The following is a 21329-nucleotide window of genomic DNA, read 5'->3' on the forward strand; positions in this document are numbered from 1 at the left end:
AGTTTTGTGAATAGTAGTTAATCCACCTCAAGCATCGCCCACCTCTGTTCCCTGTCAACGTTCCCCGCAAATAGCACATAGAGAACCGGGCACGACCACGTTCTTCCAGCCTGACCTACCAGATCCAAAAACAAAAACAGAAAACAACCCTACATTTCTGGAGTTTAACGACTCGATCAATATACTCACAAGTTCTGCAGCACATCAAAACTCTGCCTCCTATCTGGCTGCATATGAATTATGAGAGATGTGGGCACACAATTGATCACACCGATGAAAATAAAAGATAGAGATGAGCATTCCCTTTCTGAAGAGTTAGTGTAAAAAGAACAAAACAAGATGCAATTCAATTTAGCCTCGAGAAGAAAAGCACATGCAACGTTATGGTTTGGTCTCGGCTGTCCGGTTGACCAATATCCGAGTGAATAACCATGATTCATGTTAAAATATATATTTGCAATACATTGCCAAATAGCAGCAAGTGCAGTCTGAAAATGGTAGAAGTAGGCCTACTCATAAATTACGTGCACTATGAAATATTAAGCCCCTTTTACGCTGCAAGACCTGCAAGTTACAGGCCTGAAGCTTGGCAAGAAAATATATTGTCAGGATGAGAAAAAGTGCACGTCAAAGAGCAGAAAGTGACGTAATTAAAAACATTGAAATCGTTTAGATGGCTGGTCTGTCTTTTGGCGACGAAGTATGAGTTAACAGAAAAGGAAACTTAGAAAAAAAGCTCACGACGTACAGTTAGCAACCTGAACACACCTTGCTAAAAACAAATCCCAGCAGGCGTCTCTGTAATTTTCGAGAGTGACACAACCCATGAGCAAAGCACTAAGAAGATGCGGTTGCATCCTTGCCTGACACATATGCTAGAGCAGGACATGTGCTATTAATACACGTTGACAAGACAAAGCAAAAAAACACAAACAGACGGATGACGTTATTCTCTATAAAGGGAAACAGCTGACCTCTGACCTGTGGAGTCTACTTGCGTCTCTCTCTCTCTCTCTCTCTCTCTCTCTCTCTCTCTCTCTCTCTCTCTCTCTATATGTCTTATTAATAGGCTACTATAATAACAAAGGCCACAGTTTTGTGCAGGATACGCGAGGCTAGTTCTCTAGTTAGGGGTGTGATTGAAGGTAAACTTGCCCATGCATCGCTTAAGGATGACGTAGTTGCTCTGTATAGTTTACTGTATGGATTTGTATCAATTATGGTGCGCAAAAACGGGAGACTTTTCTGAAATGTTTGTGGCTGTCTGTGGCTACAGTCTGAGATCCACCGGCGGCAGGTGATAAAGTTTCCCCATGTCACGTCTCCTGTCCGCGTAGGCCTGCACGCACGGCCGCAGCTTAACTTTATAAACGGTTAAATGTCCTGTTTTTCTGTCTTAACAGGATAGAACAGTGACGACAAAAGCAAGTATGGAAATTAGGTGACTTGTGTGACCGGGTGGACCCTGCTGCTGCTGTGGGAGCCTCCAGCTGTGCGCCGGAGGAGAAAAGGGGACCCACATTTTGGATGTTTTCACCGAGGAGCGCAGACGGAGAGAGAGAGAGAGAGAGAGAGAGAGAGAGAGAGAGAGACTCCGACCGACCTTCCCCTCCTATTTTCCTCCTCCTCTTCCTCATCCCGAGAAAGGTAATTGCACGGCCTGAGATGTGTTAGAGGATGAGGATGACGTCAAACTCAAATCACCCTTTTAATTGCATTTTGCGTGAAGCTCGTTATTACCGCTCTCTGCTTAAGAGCAGGAGTTGTGTCTGCGCAGGGGCATCTGGTCCTTGATTTCTTTCTCTTCTTTTTCTTCTTATATTTCAGTTCATTATAGGCCTTTAAATTATACATGCCAATAAGTGTTGTGTTCCCTGTATGTTGAATTACTGTCTCAAACGTGGACGCATTTTGTTGTTATCATGTTTTAAGACCATATTGTCAAACGCATCTTAAAGTAGCAGCATGAACATTTTATACCTGAATAATAACAGCCTTTAATTAATAGCTACAGGAGGGTCTTGGGGTGTGTATTAGTGATTTAACAGTGTGCCCGGTATTTCGAAAAGCCCTGTCGTATCAGCATAACATTTCTAATCAGGATTGTTGTGATATATGAAATGACCTCGGCGACATTTTGTGTGTTTTGTCATCCGGTATTTTGAATCGTGCTTTGCTTTTGTTCTGTATCTTTTACAAAACATTTTCACGGATCATATATATATATATATATATCACATCTTCAGATAACGTGGCAGAAACCCGTAGGCCTACAGCTTGCCATTTAATCTGATATTGTAATTGTTATGTCTAGAATCAGTCATCCAACTTCCAAAGATATTCGTTTGTTTGTTGAGTCACCGTTCACACTGGGGTATTCAGCTGTGTTTGTGTGTTTATTGTCATTGTTGGGTATAAATTAAACGATGTGGTCACAAAAAGTTATTCAGTGACTATAAAGGTGTATTTATGATATTTGGGCAGGTGTGAGCGTGCATGTAAGCTATCACTGACTGTAACATCCACTGTGTCTGCACTTTAGACTATTTGTTTTTGGCACCAGCAGCTGTAATCTCCCCTTCCAAATACCTGTTATGTTACCTCTTGTGAGTCATCATATCGTCGACAGTTCAGGCAACACCTCGACGTCATGTTAGATTTACTTGCCCTGGTTATAGTGCATAACGCTGTAGTTACCATGTATGAGCAGAGAGAAAACGCCCCGTGACCAGGTGCAGCAATTCAGGCCAACTGGAGACAGTTGGAGACATTTCATGGCAGCTATTTTGCATCCCTGACACATTTGATGATGCATTCAGTTGTTCCTTGTAAGCCCCATGCTTCTAAGACAGGAAGTGGCAATCACAGTAGATCTGGCAATCATTTGCTCTTGCAACAAGGGCAACAACATGGATGCTATATATAGATGTATTAGTGTGTGTGTGTGTGTGTGTGTGTGTGTGTGTGTGTGTGTGTGTGTGCTAGGTGAATAAAAACACCAGCTAATATCCTACAAAAAAAAACGTTATTTTTGGAGTAGTATTTTTTGGAAGTAGTAGCCTATAGCATTGCTTTTGGCAACATGCTACACATTTGTATTGTATAGCCTGTAAGTATAACATTCCATGACATCAGGTTTGTGTAGAGTAAATCATAATAAAGTTGGGGTAAATTATTTTGGGTTAGGTAGTTTTAGATTCATTTAAAGGGTCAGCTCACCCAAACTACCAAAAAAGTTTTTTCCTCATATACCTCTTATGGTATTCTGTAGCCATGCAGAGATTTAGTTTTTATTTGTCCAGGTTTTGAGATGTCCATCTCTGATATTTTGGCCTCCACCAATGGAATTTTGTTTGTGGTGCTCGTAGCATTGAAAAGTTATATTAACAGTGTCCTCATTTATCAGGAAAATCTACAACACACACTGTCAACAGTTGTCTCTGGGACTATATCTTCAGTAGAAAGTAGTTCCAATAAAAATTGTTGACAACGATGTCTGTTTATTATCCAGTCTGTTCAACATGGACCGTGACTCGAGAAAGATATGTTGCTGTTACATTTATTAATGTTATTTTCCAATGCTGTGAGCAGGGGTGTGTTGGCAAAAATCTCAGAGACAGATCTCAAAACTCGGACAAATAAAACCGATAAAACCTGCATGGCTAGATATCACATGATGTCTGTGAGATAAAGTTTGTTTAGAATTTAGGTGAACTAACTGTTTAACTGTACTTTTAAAAAAAAGCTAACCAAATTGAGTCCTTATAGCTCTCATGATTTTTGAACCAATCATATGAATAAGGGAAATTTGTTTCTGTGTAAAAAATCAATTTCTCATGAACACTAGCCTGTGTGTGTTTTGTATTTCTGAAAACACTAACATTATTTAGTTCATGAGCTCTTTGGTGTTTTATAGAAATTATTCGCTACTAGTTTGGTGTTTTATACTGCTGTGGGGATTGTTTACTCCCCCTGACTTGAATCACTTGTACGCCCTTAAACGTGATGCTTTTGTTGTTTTTTTCTCTTAGAATAATGATACACCAAATCACAATTATTCAACCGGGTATGCAAAATGGTCAACTATCAAATAGTGGGAATTGTTTGGTGTGTATTTTCTATCCTACTGTTCAAGCTATTGATGTTATAGTAACACTGTTACATCATTTAACAATCATGAAATCATCACTTAGTTTTGTGAAAAATATACTTAGTTGGCTGTTTAAACTCGTATATTTAAAACACTGCAAATAGACTGATTCCAGGTCAAAATACAGTAACACAGTGCTTAGAAGATATACCCATAATAATCCATAAGTATCTATAGTGACTCACGACATTTGATTTGACATTTACATGCTCTGAGTATATTTTACCTATAAGTGTAAAGAGAGTACTTCTGTCCTGATGTCACCTTCCTGCGTATGACAAATCACAGCATGTTCCTAAATATCTATTGACAATCTTGTTGTCTTGTTTAATACAAGCAATGCAAAGCTATATTTGGGGAGATGATGTCATGGTTAAACCTGAGACCAAGGGGCTTTGAAGACGTAGGCTACACAAAGGCAAATCTGGGTTATATCAACACAGCACACAGTGTGTGCTGTGTTCTAACGGACAATACGGACAATATTTATTTATGCATGTATCTTTGCACATTATCCCATGGAGAGCAACATCCATTTGTTTTTAGCTGAGAAACGTAAAAGTGTGGCTATGTTTACATCTGCAGTCAGCCAAAATCCATGTGGTTGACTTATTCCATAAATGTATCTTTGGTAACACTTTACAATTAAGTACACAAAAAAGTAAGTAGTTAATGATTAACAAATGAGGAACGAATGAAGAATGAATGAGGAACAAATGGTTAGTTAATGGGTAGTTACTAATTGACTTTGATTTAAGCACTAATGATTAGTTACTGTTAAACAGACTGGTAGTTTCTGTTAAATGAATGAGGAACGAATGAGGAACTACTGGTTAGTTAATGATTAGTTACTGAATGACTGGGACTGGGTGTGTGGGTTACTGTATTAATGAATCATTAGGAAATCAGTTACTCTGTTCATGGGATTCATAGTAATAAAAAGAATAGACGTGATACGGGATGATTCTCATAATATATTTTAATAATGATATTCACAAAACATTTACATTGACAAACTAGATATATTCTGTAGCATTGTCATTGTTGAAGGCTTAAAAGCAATTGTATGCTGCTGCAGGGCATGCTTTAATCCTGCCACCCTGGGTTTCGTGTGCTGTTGAGCTGTAGTTAAAGACCAAAGAAGGATCGATCCTTAGTTAGCTGCTACTTATTAACGATTGATTACCTAACCATTATTTACCATTACTGAAGCATTGTGCGTACCTGCAAATAAAGTGATGCATCATTCTGAGTGGTTAATCATTAACGAATGATTAGTTAAGCATTAGAATGCTTAAATAATCATTCATCTTCCATTTGGTTCTCAGTGTCTAAGATACTATTGGGCTACTACACAAAACATGTATTTTTTTCATATATTGGTTTTAAAGGATAAGGCTGTGACTTAACAGTGACTTTCTACAAACAATAATTGAATAGAATAGAATAGAACTTTATTGTCATTGTCACTTGTACAACGAAATTTTTGCCTGTGTTGTCAAAGCCTGATATATTATATTCCTCTTTACCACTGAGCTCCATTGTTGCCGAAAAACCATTAAAACACATCACTGAATTACATGTTCTTTCATTACGATGAACATGGTTACTGTAGTTTATTTTGAGTCAATCCCACATACGCGGTCCTGTTTCCAAAAAATACTCTAGTGAACCAGATGAAGTGTTGTCCAAGTTCACACTTCACAAGAGATAGCTCAAAGTTTAGTTCACACAGATTAAAATGAACTAGAAATTTTAACTAAATTCACAGTCCCAAAACATGAAGTAGTTCACGCTAATTTCTTCCGTTTTTTAAAGTGAGCTGCTCTGAGCTATTCTTCCTCCTACCCATCCATCCCCAGGCCCGTCATAAGGATTGTTCTTTTAATTTGAGTTGACCGTTGAGATGCATGAGCATGTAACTTTAAAGAAATACAAAAGTAGTTGTGCCGTGTGACATTAAACAGTTAAATTCTTTAGCAAGGATGCAGATATGATGGATGCATATAGGCTTAACATATCTGGCTAGTCTCTAAAATGTTGTAGTCTGTAAAAAGTGTTCACTGACAACGTATTTTATTTTTTCCCTGCCAAAACATTCAATCTTGCCATACAATATCAGATTGTAACAATTGCAGTTATATTAACCTTTTTCTTGGTTATGTCTAGGTGCTCACACTTACACTATTTTGTAATGTAGAAAAGTAATTTCTTGCAGACAGGATTGGAACGTTTATATTTAATCTCATATTCACACCATATTCATTCTCTATTAAGATTATGTGGTATTACAATACATTTTTCTGACGTGATTATAATGTGCAGGGGTTGAACACCATAAAAGCAACACCTGTGCAATGTGATGAACTTAATACAGTGTTGGTGCAACAAATGCTTTCTTTGTTGAATCATTGTATTCTTGTTGACTGTGTCAGAGAGGTGTTGATGCCAACTGCAGGGTCATTTTTAGAGTCAGAGTCGGAGGTGGTGTCTTAATTTATTGCATTATATCTTACTATTGGGGCCAATGACATTTGATGCATACTTAAAAAAAACTATAAATTCCTCATTAACTACTCAAAGGGTCCATATAGTAGGAACTTAATTTGTTAAAATAGAAAATATTAAAACTATTTCATTAATAAATTCATTCATTCATTCATTGTTGTTGTTAAGGGTCTTTAGTCAGGCAGCACTGGCAGTAGTTGCAGCCTTTCTCCCAATTCAGTATGTTGACTTGATGTTTGAGGCAGTTAACAAGCGAGAGAGAGCTCTGACTGCCAATGAGGGATTTCAGCCATTTAGTGTGGTTATTCCTTCCTCCACCTTTTCATTTCCTGTTTTCGGTTAAAATAGATTCACAATTGAATGAAAATGGTTAACTAGTTAGTCTTGAGTTTGTCTTTCCCCCATTGTTTTTGTCTTAAAGGTCCCATATTGTAAAAAGTGAGATTTCCATGGCTTTTGTGATTATAAAGCAGGTTGAGGTGCTATATAAATACTGTGATCGTATCAACACGCTCATTCCACAGAGAAATGCACACAGCCCGTATTCAAAAACGGTGCCTTTGGGGCGACCTCTAGCTCACCCAGTAAGAGCATCCTTTGCAGCGGCCCGGGTTCGAGTCCGACCTGCGGCCCTTTGCTGCGTGTCATCCCCCATCTCACTCCCACCATCTAGCCACTGTCACTATCAAATAAAGGGAAAACCCCCAAAAAATAATCTTTAAAAAACAACAAAAACGGGGTCTTTAAACAAGCCGTCAGGACCATATATAGTCAGAAAGCGTTGCTACAGTGCCGTTACAGTCATTCCCTGGCTGCAATGATGGTGCTGAGACTGAGAGTGCAGATGCGGATGACTCGGAAACGCTGACCAATCAGAGCAGACTGGGCTTTTCGGGACAGGAGCTTAAAGAGACAGGCGCTAAAACAAAGCTTTTAAGGCAGAGGGTAAATACAGGTATATTTCAGAAAGACAGTTTGAGAGAAATAACGTGTTTTTTTTTAACAATAAAGCATGTAAACCTGTTTCAGTAGAAACCCAAAATACAAGTATGAACCTGAAAATGAGCATAATATGGGACTTTTTAAGAACATAAACTACTGACTACATTCGGTCTCACGGGTGCAAAACATACGTGCATGTCAATGGTCGATTGGTCGTCCAGTGCAGTGAGTTCAAGATCATATTCTAACAGAAATACATAGGTAACTTGAGGTGTTTGATTGGGATTTGTTGGCATGACTTTTTTGAAATTGGCTCCGTGGGTTGTGGCTGTAACAGTTGTGAATGCATTACATCTGGACTTACTCCTAATTGGCTCCCTCACTAAGCTGTTGGACTGAAAATCCGCCACTCACAACAGATTCTCACTCCCATCTCGTAAAATACGGACGCTTGGTCAGATGCCTTTGTCGTTGTTATTGACGCTGAAAGTCTCCTTTAGCGTCATATAACGCGCTTTATCTAAACGCGCTTGGTCGGGACTATTGGCGTCCCTTTTGACGCAGTTATGTTAAGGAAAAGGTCGTGGGTGGGCTTACGTTTCCGTGACACGCGGGAAGAACGGGACGGTTGGGTTCAGGAAAAGGTCATGGGTGGGCTTACGGTTCCATGACACGTGGGAAGAACGGGACGGTTGGGTTCAGGAAAAGAAGAAAGCGACTTTAGGAAACAATACACACGGAACACGAACCCTGGTGTCTTGTGTGAAAGTCCTGTGTTTGACCCATCCACCACCCCAACCCACCTCCCTACGCGGAATTTCGGCCTTACATACGACTTGCTACCGTAGTCGCTATTAGTGTTACGTCATCTTTATGTCAGCTGCTGCTCTCCCCGGTACTTTATACAAACACGCTGAAGGGTGCTTTTTTCGTCGCTTCAGACGCTGAAAGCCACTGTCCAAACGTCCGTATTTTACGAGTTTGAGGCCACTCAGCAGGTTAATGTCCTTTGAATGGGGTTGGGTGCTGATGTCGGCCTGTCAGCACTTGAACAGTCTTGAAATGCATTCAGTTTAACTAATTGAATTCTGTTTGTATTTAATTTTATTTGCAAGAACAGAAAAAGCATTATTTTTTTGTCTAAATCTCCGTCTGATAAAATCAGGGGAAAACTGAATAAAATAGCACCTTTGAGAAGAGAAACTGTTTTCTAAACACATCATTTGCTTTGTAGTCAGTACTATGTTGAATTTCACAGATCTTGATGGGTACAAATATACCAAAGGTGAAATTTGTGCTAAGTGTTTGATTGAAATTTTAACCCGTAATTGTGTGAAATGAAGCACTCATCTCTATTTAATTCTCAGACTATAGTGAGACATCTTTCTTAAAGGAACACGCCGACTTATTGGGAATTTAGCTTATTCACCGTAACCCCAGAGTTAGACAAGTCGATACATACCCTTCTCATCTCCGTGCGTGCTGTAACGCTGTCTGACGGCTCCAGCATTAGCTTAGCCAGCACAGATCCTGCAGGTAACTGGTTCCAACTAGCCTACTGCTCCGAATTGTGACAAAAGTGACAAAATAACGCCAACATGTTCCTTTTCCATGTTGTGATTTGTAGAGTCACAGCGTGTACAAAAAACAACGTAACATGAGACACAGCCATCTTCTAACCGTAAACAAACAGGGAACTATATTCTCAGACAGGCTTGCTGCGAATATATCACTCCGCCCAAGTACTATATTCTTCCGCCTGAGAATATAGTTCCCGGTTTGTTTACGGTTAGAAGATGGCTATGTCTAATGTTACGTTGTTTTTTGTACATGCTGTGACTCTACAAATCACAACATGTAAATAGGAACATGTTGGCGTTATTTTGTCACTTATTCGAGCAGTAGGATTACTGGAACCATTCACCTGCCTGTTCTGTGATGGGCTGATGCCACTGGAGCCGTCAGACAGCTTTACAGCACGCACTGAGATGAGAAGGGTATGTATCGACTTGTCTAACTCTGGGGGTTACGGTGAATAAGCTAAATTCCCAATAAGTCGGCGTGTTCCTTTAAGTTTGTTGAAGTTTTAAGTTTAATTTTGGTGAGAAAAAACATAAATTGGAGAAGATGAAGAATCATCTCAACTGATTTCACAAAACGGAAGTTTATACACGTGCAACAATTAGTATAAATTACATTTTAAGGATGGAAAATGTTTTTAAAAAAGAAAGAGCAAACAGCCCAGATTACGCTGGTGATTTCATTCTAGTTTCTGGTTTGAGATGTGCATGCTGACAAATATAGATTGATCTGTCCAAGAGCACAGGAAAAACTGAGTAATAAATTAGTTCCTCATGCAAGTGGTATTTCCCTATTAAATCAGAGAATGACTACTTTGAAAACTGGAGGAGGACAAGCTCTGCAGTGGAGGGTTGTATTTGGGTTGACATTTTTTCATGAGTCTGACATTAACCAAGCCTGGGGCGAATAGAGATTTTAGTCAGTTGAGGTAACTGATGAGTTTTATTTTTTCCTCCAAGGCGTAAAACAAAATCACGTGCTTGTTCTCCCAAAATGTTTAAAAAATACACAAATGTCCCATACTTTTAAAAACTTACACTTTAATAGAAAGTAAGTAAGGAGCATAGAGGGTCTAGATTCCATTTACTTACCAAAACGTTTACACTGTTCTGAAGATTATCAAATCCTTAGTCTCACATTGCCAGACTTTCCTTTACAGCGCTGTGGAGGAGGGTATGGCGAGTCCACACAGCAATCTGGGACACAATGACGGTGCCTTGTTTTGTTGGATGTGTACATGTGTGGACATGTGTACGTTCAAAGGTTGTTTTCGTCGTGCAACAGAAAACTCAGATTGGACAGATAGTCTAGCTAGCTGTCTGGATTTACCCTGCAGAGATCTGAGGAGCAGTTAACCATAGTCCTCAGAAATCCACCGGAGGTTAGAATGCCAACACAAAGAAAGCGGAAGGTAACGGACATCCGGCCTAAAAAGAGGGCCATCGGGCGGAATTTCCAGCGGCACCTGAGCAATCCCAGAAGTGGAACGTCATCAATATAGACTATCGAATCCTTAACCAAGTTGTTAAACCTTAAACAGTTTTAATGTTTAACTATCAATTAATGTCTACACACCTGATCTTGTCCACAAAACATAATCTGTGTTTTTGCATTTTGTCCCTTTTCCTGTAATGTTGTGATACTTGTCCCAGGAAAGACTTACCTGTCTTTTAATATAAAAGCATGCATTTGCTGGATATCAGCAAGCAGCAATACAGTTTTTTTTATTTGGCAATAGAGACAGGTTGAATTAAAAACAGAGTAAAAAACAAATGAATGTGGTTTAGTATGAAAGCATATATTGTATTGCAGTAGACGGATGCTTTGAATATGACTCATCCTTTTGTAGGAGTAATATAATTTGTATTTTCTATTCATTTTGGGCATGAGTCAAGTCTGTGTCTTGAAACAGGAAGAACACAGTGATGTCGTGGAGAGTAAACCCACCAAAATGTGTATGACATACAATTTCTTTTGCCTGGTATATATCTGTATGATGTAAAAATGATGTTGTAAATAAAGTAGCATGAAAGTGCGAGAAGATTTACTTTAATTGTGACCTCTCTGTGAGAAAACACAGGAAGGAATGTTTTTCTGTAAATTTGAAATTTGAAAATCATCTCTGTGTATGTGTGTGTGTGTGTGTGTGTGTGTGTGTGTGTGTGTGTGTGTGTGTGTGTGCGTGCGTGCATGCATGCATGCATGCATGTGTGTCAGAGTTGAGGTAAGTCTTTTGGAGTTTCTGGAGGTCTTGATCTCTTGGTGTTGAGAACCGGTACTCTCTCTCTCAGTATTTTAGCGGGGAGGAAAAGGTGTGTGTGTGTGTGTGTGTGTGTGTGTGTGTCTGTCTGTCTGTCTGTCTGTCTGTGGTGGGAAGTATATCATCACCACCACTCCTGGTCGTGACTCACAGAGCACAATGCTTTTCGCTCCTCTCCCAAGCCCTTTATTTATTTTTAGCTGAGCAACGTTTTATACGCCCGAACTGTAGGCCTGCACACAAGATCACACACAAGATCACACACACACACACAGGCACACACACACGCGTGATGCAGAACATACTTCCGTTCATCCACGCACTCTTTGATACTGTTTTTGTCCATCAGTCATACAGGTCAAATAGACTTTTTGGTTAATACACATCAAAGTTCACATTTCTAAGTGTGTGTGTGTGTGTGTGTGTGTGTGTGTCTGTGTGTGTCTGTGTGTCTGCTGTCCGTCCCTACATTGTCTGCACTGAGCCTGATGATGTCAAAATAGATACAGTAGACATTCTTGCTTGCTGTTTGACTTTTAGTTACTGTTTCACCATGTGACAGACTCTGGAGTTTTGTTACATGTATATTAGTCTATATCCACGACGTTCCACTTCCGGGATTGCTCCGTTGCCGAAGGAAATTCAGCCGGATTTCACTCATTTAGGCCGGATATCCGTTACCTTGGGCTTTCTTTGTGTTGACATTTTAAACTCTGGTGGATTTATGAGGAGTATGGTTAACTGCTCCTCAGATCTCTCCTCAACTAGCTAGACTATCTGTCCAATCTAAGTTTTCTGTTGCACGACTAAAACGACCTTTGAACGTACAATAATGTTAATGTTCCACCAAAACAAGTTCCTTACCGAGGCTACTGTATTTTGCAGAGGTGCCGTTGCTCCTTACGGCGCATAGCGCTGCCCAAGACGATTGTGATTTGTTTAAAGAAATGCCAGTAAACCAGAGCACGTTTTTCTCCCATCCCAGAATGCTGTGTGGACTAGCCAGACCCTCCTCCGCAGCGCTGTGGAGGAAGGTCTGGAAATGCGAGACTACATGGATAATGGATAATATTTGCTGTTGAATACGTTGTATTTCTGCAGTAATGATTCAAAGGCATTTTTAAGTTGTCATAGCCCAATATGCAAAAAGCTGAACTGAATTACCTGAATTAACATGTGACTTCAAATAAGGAACAAACTAGAAGTCTGAGAAGACAAGACATTAGAAGAATAGCTCCTGCTAGACCTCAGAGCCAGAACTCAGAGAGCTGAACTCAAATCTGCAAGTTTATCCAGATGGTAAATTGAGAGGTTTCAAAAACCATAACCATAAAATGTATCGTAAATAAGTGTAATCAAATGTAAAAGCGGATATGAAAATAGGCATATTGCACTTCCTGAGAGTATAGAATAAGGCTCAGGTTGTTGAGAAACTTTGTAAATATTTAGAAAACTATTGATAATGGTGGAAACAAACAATTTCAGTCCTGGTTGATTTGGTGACACCAGTGGTAACCATGGTAACAGCAAGCCTAGTTTAATACTACAGCACTCTTTAAGCAGCTACTTTGTGAGAAACAAGAGCAACTGTTGTATCAGTTTACAGTGCAACCCAATCAATTCATGTTGTTTTAAAAAAGAAGTCTGTCAAAAAAAATGCAACAGCAATATGATGAGTTTTCCACACAACAGCAAGGCACGGTCAAGTTGGTTGCCTTGCTGAGGAGTTGGAGGTGTGAAGGAGCTCTTCATCTAACAGCTCACTTACTCCCTTGCAAATATTAAAATGATCTGCTGACGAAAAATATGCCGAAAATGTCCTGTCTTGTGCTATAGACACATTTTTAACAGTCTTAAAGGAACGACGACGACTTAATGGCTTATTCGTTTTAACCCCCAGAGTAAGTTAGAAAGTCGATATCATACCCTTCGCTGTCTTCGACCGCTCCAGCATTAGCTTAGCCCAGCACAGATCCTGCAGGTAACTGGTTCCAACTAGCCTACTGCTCCGAATTGTGACAAAAGTGACAAAATAACGCCAACATGTTCCTATTTACATGTTGTGATTTGTAGAGTCACAGCGTGTACAAAAAACAACGTAACATGAGACACAGCCATCTTCTATCCATAAACAAACAGGGAACTATATTCTCAAACAGGCTTGCTGCGAGCATATCACTCTGCCCAAGTACTATATTCTTCCGCCTGAGAATATAGTTCCTGGTTTGTTTACGGTTAGAAGATGGCTATGTCTAATGTTACGTTGTTTTTTGTACACGATTATTCGGAGCAGTAGGATTACTGGAACCATTCACCTGCCTGTTCTGTGATGGGCTGATGCCGCTGGAGACGTCAGACAGCGTTACAGCACGCACGGAGATGAGAAGGGTATGTATGGACTTGTCTAACTCTGGGGGTTACGGTGAATAAGCTAAATTCCCAATAAGTCGGTGTGTTCCTTAAATGCTAAAAAATCACAACAAACAAAGCAAAAAACACTGTTTGGTGTGGCTACTGCACAGTAAAAGCCACCATTGTGTTTTGTGACTTTTGAGCACTTGAAATATTCCATTTGGGGCACCTGGTTAGCTCACCTGGTTGAGTGACCGCCCCATGTATGGAGGCTCTGTCCTTGTCGCAGTGGCCGCGGGTTCACTTCTGACCTAAGGCCCTTTGCTGTATGTCATTCCCAATCTCTCTCCCACTTTCCTGCCCTGTGATGAAGAAGAAGATACATCATCTCATCTGGTAACATGCATTCATTCTAACTGCAACTCTCTTCCAATCCATTTGTCTTTATTTATTTACCATATTCCCTGCTTGGAATAAAAAAATAAAAACATATTTATTGTTTTCTTTATGATCCCATTCTTTCCCCTCAGCTCTTGTTTCTTCTTCTGTCTCACTTGGGATTCCTATCTCTCTCTCTCTCTCTCTCTCTCTCTCTCCCCCCTCCTCTCTCATCTGTCTCCGTCTTTATCCTCCTCTCTCATTCACTCCGTCTCTCTCAGGGGCCTGAGGTGAGAATTGACGGAAGGGAAATCCTGACTGACTGAATCCCAGCTGATGAGTTCTCCTCTTCTTCCTCCTCCACCACCTCCTCCTTCTTTAGTGTCTCATGTTCCTTCTTTCCACTTTGTGCACCTTCTCTATCTTTTCCCTCTTCTTCTTCACCCTCTTCTTGTCCTTTCTCTCCAACTTGTGCATCTGCTTTTCCCCCTCAACCTACTCGCTTCATGCTGTAGGATTAAGGTACATCTCCCCTGCAGAAGGTCTCTCTTAGATATGCATGTGGCTGTCTAAATGTGACACACACACTTTAGTCTCCACCTTTTAAAAACAATGGTCATAAAGCATTATGCAGCTTTGACAGCTAAAAACATTTTGTTTCATAGAACAATGCAGCTGGAAATGTGTCACAAGAATGTAAAAAGCTGTGGTGATCAAAAAACACAAAACCAGACATGTTAAATACACAAGAAAAAGTCATTTTCTGAAGATTTGACTTTGTCAACCAGAGGAATGGTGGAACAGTAAAGACATTATTAATATATGATATTTATATATTATTATATATTATATTACTTTTTCTTACAGAATAGAATAGATGGTAGAATAGAATAGAAGTAGATACTTTATCTACTTTTTGTGTGTGCAAAAAGACAGAAATGTGTCTTTGGTTTGCATGTGCAAAATCTGCAATTAAAAGGCGACATAAAAACATATATCACATAAAAAAATACCTACATAAAAACACAATACACAAATGGAGCTACAAGGATCACCGTGTACTCGATGGTGTGGACTCAATCAAGGTTAGATATAAAGTGCTGTGTGCTATGGTAGCAAAAAAAAAGAGAGGAAAGAAGAAGAAAAGAAAAAAGAAGAGAAAGAAAAGAAAAGATTAGCAAGCTGGCAACAATAACAAGCCACAGGTCGCTGACTGCGTTGCGCCCCAGAAGGACTTTAGTCAGATAATACATGGATATTTCCAGAACAATAATGGGTCATCACAAGTTAAATTAACCAAATGTGGTATTTTCACATTTAAAACATGTCAAATGGGAAGCCAGAGGGCTGATGTAGCAGGTGACTAAACTACCTAATTGTTAAATTGAGATAGTGTATACATTTAGAGGAATATTTAGAGGAAACTGTAGAGCCAAACTTGTTCATTTGACTCGTCAGACACTAATGAGATGAATTAAATACTTGTTCAGGTTTGGGGTTTCAGGTTGAACAGACTTGGTCAGACTTGGGTTCTTTGTATCTTAGAGGCATTTTTCAATGTGTGGGCCTTGTGTCAGTTCTTTGAATTTATTATGGAATTTCATGATTTGTTACAGGGGGTGTGAACCTGTTTTAAAGCCAAAATAATAGGAGAAAAATATGTATTATAAAAGGTTATAAGCCTGAGGCAGTGCTTAGTACATTTTAGAGGAATCTGAGAGATATAAGCGTTGATGAAATGTACATTAAATTAGATATTTCAATCTCACAAAAATTGCAAAATTACTTTAACATTTAGTTTAATTTCTTGTGTTTTTTTCTTTTTACATAGGACTTGGTGTATGCAATCCCACAGCACTGAAGCAACACTTGGTGGCCTGTGGAGTGCGTTCTTACCTTAAATGCAGGTATGAGAGTGGACATATGACAGAACATTTCCATATTCATTCATTTTTAAAGTGACAAACTGGGTGAAGATGCATATTTTCTTTTAAAACTTTACTTTTAAGAATAACTCCAATGTTACTCTTTACAGATTTATGGCTGTCTCCCATATATGATAAAATCATAGTATGCCTTGTTAGATAATCAGTTGGATTTCTATAAAAACATTTTTTTGTCAGTTTTTCTGACCTTTTCCATATATTCAAAACAAATACTACAGTACCATTGATTAGTACTTATTAGTAGTTGCTGTGGAGGTGATGCCAGAAAAAGGCATGAATGAGAGCATTTTCAAAATGCTTATTGCATGATTGATGACAACATTTATTGAGAATTTGCTAAATAAATTGCTGAGTGTACAGTATTCAGTGGTATGACAGTGCAGTGTTCCTTGGGGCATGTAGTAGATCTCGACTATTGTTTCTAGTCTTGTGCCTTTGACTTTATAGTAATCCAATTTTTTTCAATGGAGTTGCTCCTTATTTCTTGTTGATCTTGTTTCATGTCCAATGCTTGAGTTAGAGGCTTAAATGGCACGTACCCAAATATTGTCTTTGCAAAAAATTAACCATGTTTTTACTTCTGGGACCCTGGACACTTGCTTTTGTGAACACACCAAAGCATAAATGAACAAGTACCAACTTAGTTGACAGAGGCAGTTACTCTTTACCATCACCATGAACCTGATGACCAGCCAGTTGGTTTATCAGCTTATCGCTGTCCTCACAAAAAAACAAAAAAAAACAGACAGCATTAGCCATTTGTTTAAATGTCTCAAATAACCTATGTTCATGTTTATCTGGCATGTACCCTACCTCTAATTGCCTTGTGAGTTATTACTCATATCTGTCAGAATAAAAAAAAAGCTGAAGCGTACTGCAAAATCTCTTAGAGAGGAGGTTGGGGCAGAAAGTGTGTACCACAGAAGACTGATGTTCATTTCCCATTTCCTACGAACAGTCAGTCTAGTTCTTCTTTTAACCACGTCCACAATCTTCTAAATAAGTAGCGTTTGTACCTAACCAAATCTTAAATGAATTTTGGCGGAGTGTAAGATTAGAAGATTAATAGCACTCTCATATCTGTCCGTAAAATATTAAGCTATTGCCAGCAGCCAGTTACCTTAGCTTAGCACAAAGAATGGAACCAGGGGGAAACAGCTAGCCTGGGTCTGTCCAATGGTAACAAAGTAATCCTCCAGTTTTATTCATATTACTAAAAGTTTACATTTCAACAGTGATAAAATATACATTATCCTTTTTTTTTAGAACACCTTCTGTCCACTGAGACTCTTCCTTCCATTGAATATCAATTATGTAGAGTCTGTAGTTGGATTCCTTTCTATTATATGGTTTTATATATGAGTTGAAAAGAACTAATGAAGTGAACATATGCTATCATGCTCACATCCAGAATCAGTTTTATTATTTAGTTTCCATTTACAGTGAGTACTCCTCACGTTGCAGTACAGGAAACGATACAAATTCATATTTTCAAGTATTGCTGTGCACAGTTTCATACAGTTAATTAGTTGGCAAATCAGCTACACTGGTGGAAAAATTGAGTGCTGCTTATGTGAAGCAGCATTGTGGAGATATCTCTATGTGGCAGAATGAATTTAAAGGCACAAAACATTTGACCCTCTTAAGTTGTGATTGACAGGTCTCTTAGCAAAGGAAACAGTAGACAACTAAATTTAAGTTTTTTTCATATTTTTTATGCTGTTTGTTCACATCAATAGTGTTAAATTCAACAGCAAAACAAGCCTACACTTTGGATTATGATGAACTGAGAAATAAAATATATAATACAGATTTCTCATCGATTTGCCAAACTCTTCTGTTTCCACATTAATATACCTCAAGTCTTTCTTTTCAGAATATTCCTGATTGAGCCTTTACTATTTCCTGCCTTTGCATAATATTGACTTTGACAATCAGCAGCACTGGATACAGTTATATTAACTGTCTTATATTTTTGTGGTGATTTACATAAGGATATAACAACATATTTGACAACTATGTAGCAGCATTAAATTTGGATTGATGATTTGATTCAGATTCAGGAAGTGATTCTTATTTTTCATGTTATTTTTTCACACAAAAGTCGTTTTCGAGCTAATTAGTACCTGTTATTTTGCCGAGCTCTGCACCAAAATATGAAGCTGTGTGGTGTGGGAACAATTCCGGACGGAAGTGTGGTGCAGTGTGTGTTTGTGTGTGTGTGTGTGTGTGTGTGCTGGAGGGCAAAATGCCATGTCAGTTTGCATTGGAGGCTCCTGTTCTCAGCCAGGATGTCCTGTAGCAGACTCCTCCCTCCTGGTTATGGCAGCGTCTCTCCATACGTTTAACCCAGATGTACAGTTTAAATGACTTTGAATCTGACCTTTGTACCTGTCATGTCATTTCACCTCCACTAACCAATACACACACGTACACGCACACGCACACGCACACTCTTTCAAGGTGTATGAGTCAAAAGAAAGCAGCCAGCCCGTCCCATAGGGTGGTGGAAAATTAATTCAGGAAAGTAGGAACTCTGTGGCCCTTGACGTAAGAACACACACACACACACACACACACACACACACACACACACACACACACACACACACACACACACACACACACACACGCACACACGCACACACTTATACAGACAACAACAACAACGTGCATGTCCGGACTTCTTTAGTGTTGCCTCTGAGGCTCCGTAGACGTAGGAGAATGAAGCATCACAGCATACAGTCCATTTAATTCACACACCCACACACACACACACACACACACACACACACACACACACACACACACACACACACACACACACACACACACACACACACATAAAAAGACAAAATTTCATGTTTCACATTCATCATATTTGTGCACACACATCAGATGGCTGTGGGATTTAGGATATTTGTGATACGCTGTTGGTCAAAACATCACCACACAGGCAGCTCACGTAAACACACACACACACACACACACACACACACACACACACACACACACACACACACACACACACACACACACACACACACACACACACACACACACACACACACACACACAGTAATAATAGTTTCTACCTTTGCGGCTGTTACTTCTAGTTCAAGGACTCCTGAACTGTCGATGGGACAAAACAAGACTTCTAATTAAGTTGTTTCAGTTGACTTGTAATTTAGTCAATTTAAACTATAAAGCAAATCAAAAACTGTACGGTATACTTTATATTATTTAAATTAATTTATATCTCTTTTTTAAATTTTCAACAAGAGCCCTTCATGAACAAGTTGAATCAAAAGTGATTACAAACTTGTTTCCTCACTTGGTCGTTACGGTTAATGGACTTGCACACTTGCATATGTCAGGAATACACAATTTCACAAGTAAATTCTCAGCCGTATGCTGACGCACTCGTGCTGACACTTACTGACTCACTCTCACACTTTTTTCTTCTTCTTGATCTTTCTTTACTGTCTGTCACACACACACACACACACACACACACACACACACACACACACACACACACACACACACACACACACACACACACACACTGTACAGTCGATTTTAACCCCAATCTTGTTTGAACTTTTCATCATTTATTTGCCTCTCTCTTCTCCATTCCACTTAATAAATAATATTTATCTACATGAATGCAGAAGCACACAAATGATCATTTTGAATTTCAAAATCTACTGCAAACATGTAAAGTTACACTGCCATGTTTTATGAATCATTAACTCCAAAAAACATTTTTCCTTTTCCAATTGGAACAGCTCTGAATCTGACAAAACTCTTTTTTTCTTTGATGAGATTTAAATTTTCCTCAGAGTATTTTGATTCTCCTCTTTAACATTTTGATAAATTCATGTGAAACCCTTTTAAAATGCTGCATTCTGTACAAAATAACATTATTTTCAAGATCTACAGGAATGAGTAATTCAGATTTTATGCAAATTCCAGAAGCAGCATCACATCTGTTTTAAGAGAAACAAGAATAAAGGAGTTACAACATAATGCAGATGCTTTAATCATGCACTGTAAAAACCAGTGAATGCGTGTGTTTTTAATTTAATAGCGGAACTGAAAATCATGATGTCTGTTTCCCTCCATAATACTTTTTTTTTTTAAAACAATCATTCAAAACCAAATGTAAATGTAAATACATGGCTATTGTATTTGTTATCAGTAAGTAAGTATAAGTTAAGAGAATCAAAAACCCAAATACACACAAATGTAAAAGCACAAAAATAAAATAATCCAACAACACAGACCAACCAAGATGCTTGAAAAGTGTTTTGACTTTTTATGAGTTAATCCTTATATACTCTTCATCCATAAACCTCATCCTACAATATTACATTTATCAGCACCTAGAGTATAAGTCGTTGTCCACAACATACATTTTATTTAACCCTCATTTTATCACACACTTTGAAAAGTATATGTTCCTGATTGATAGTCTTCTTCTGATTAAAATCTAGATTGTACATCATGTAATGAAAGTTTTTAATTTCTGTATGAAATGACCTTGTAGTTATGATTTTGAAAAATGTTTTATACCTTTTTTACTTTAAAGCGCTTAGCAGTTAAAAAAACAACACACAAAAGAACGAGGAAACCTAACCTTGTACATAGATTTGGTTTTATATGTTGAGTTTATAAGATATCTGCCTCTAAAACTTGTGCCAACACCCCAATATAATGGACATGAGTGGAATTTTGTTTTAGGGCGCTAAAAATCATGTTTAAAAAACCCAAAGTCAGTGTGTCTTTCAATGTGTTTTTCTGTGTGTTTCTGACACCACATGCAAACATTAGTGTTGTTGTGACCTCTAAAGTAGTACATTTAAACTGACGATTGAAATTGAAAGCAAAGTGTCAAATCTGATCCGAGCCTCAAACCAAAAAACTAAAAACTAAAAGAATGAATCACACAAAAACAAATGAGATGTGTGGTGAGAAAGGTACAAGAGGCAGCAGAATAACCGCATTAGAAAAGAAAAGAAAAAAAAAAATGCAAACATGAAAACATAAAAAGTCACACAATTAAAACCTTTTAAATATCCACTTAACTTGAATGTTTTAGGGCTCAGTCCGAGCTGTTTTGCAGTATGGATGTTGTTCATCGCCTGAAAGCAATGACCTCTTCTGACATTTCTTATGTGCTAACTAAACATTTTAGCATGTTGAAAAC

General features: G+C 38.6%; 1 long non-coding RNA gene across 3 annotated transcripts in view; it reads left to right on the top strand.

The window, feature by feature from the left end:
• Window positions 1–21329, top strand: part of LOC120563815 — a 36233-nt gene that overhangs the window by 8909 nt on the left and 5995 nt on the right. For all 3 annotated transcript variants that reach the window (XR_005640010.1, XR_005640011.1, XR_005640009.1), the window contains exons 3-4: window positions 1404–1647; window positions 16003–16078. This is a non-coding gene — a long non-coding RNA (uncharacterized LOC120563815). The remainder of the gene's footprint in view (window positions 1–1403; window positions 1648–16002; window positions 16079–21329) is intronic.

The sequence above is a fragment of the Perca fluviatilis genome, chromosome 8 (genome assembly GCF_010015445.1).
Source record: "Perca fluviatilis chromosome 8, GENO_Pfluv_1.0, whole genome shotgun sequence".
In the NCBI taxonomy this organism is placed as follows: domain Eukaryota; kingdom Metazoa; phylum Chordata; class Actinopteri; order Perciformes; family Percidae; genus Perca; species Perca fluviatilis.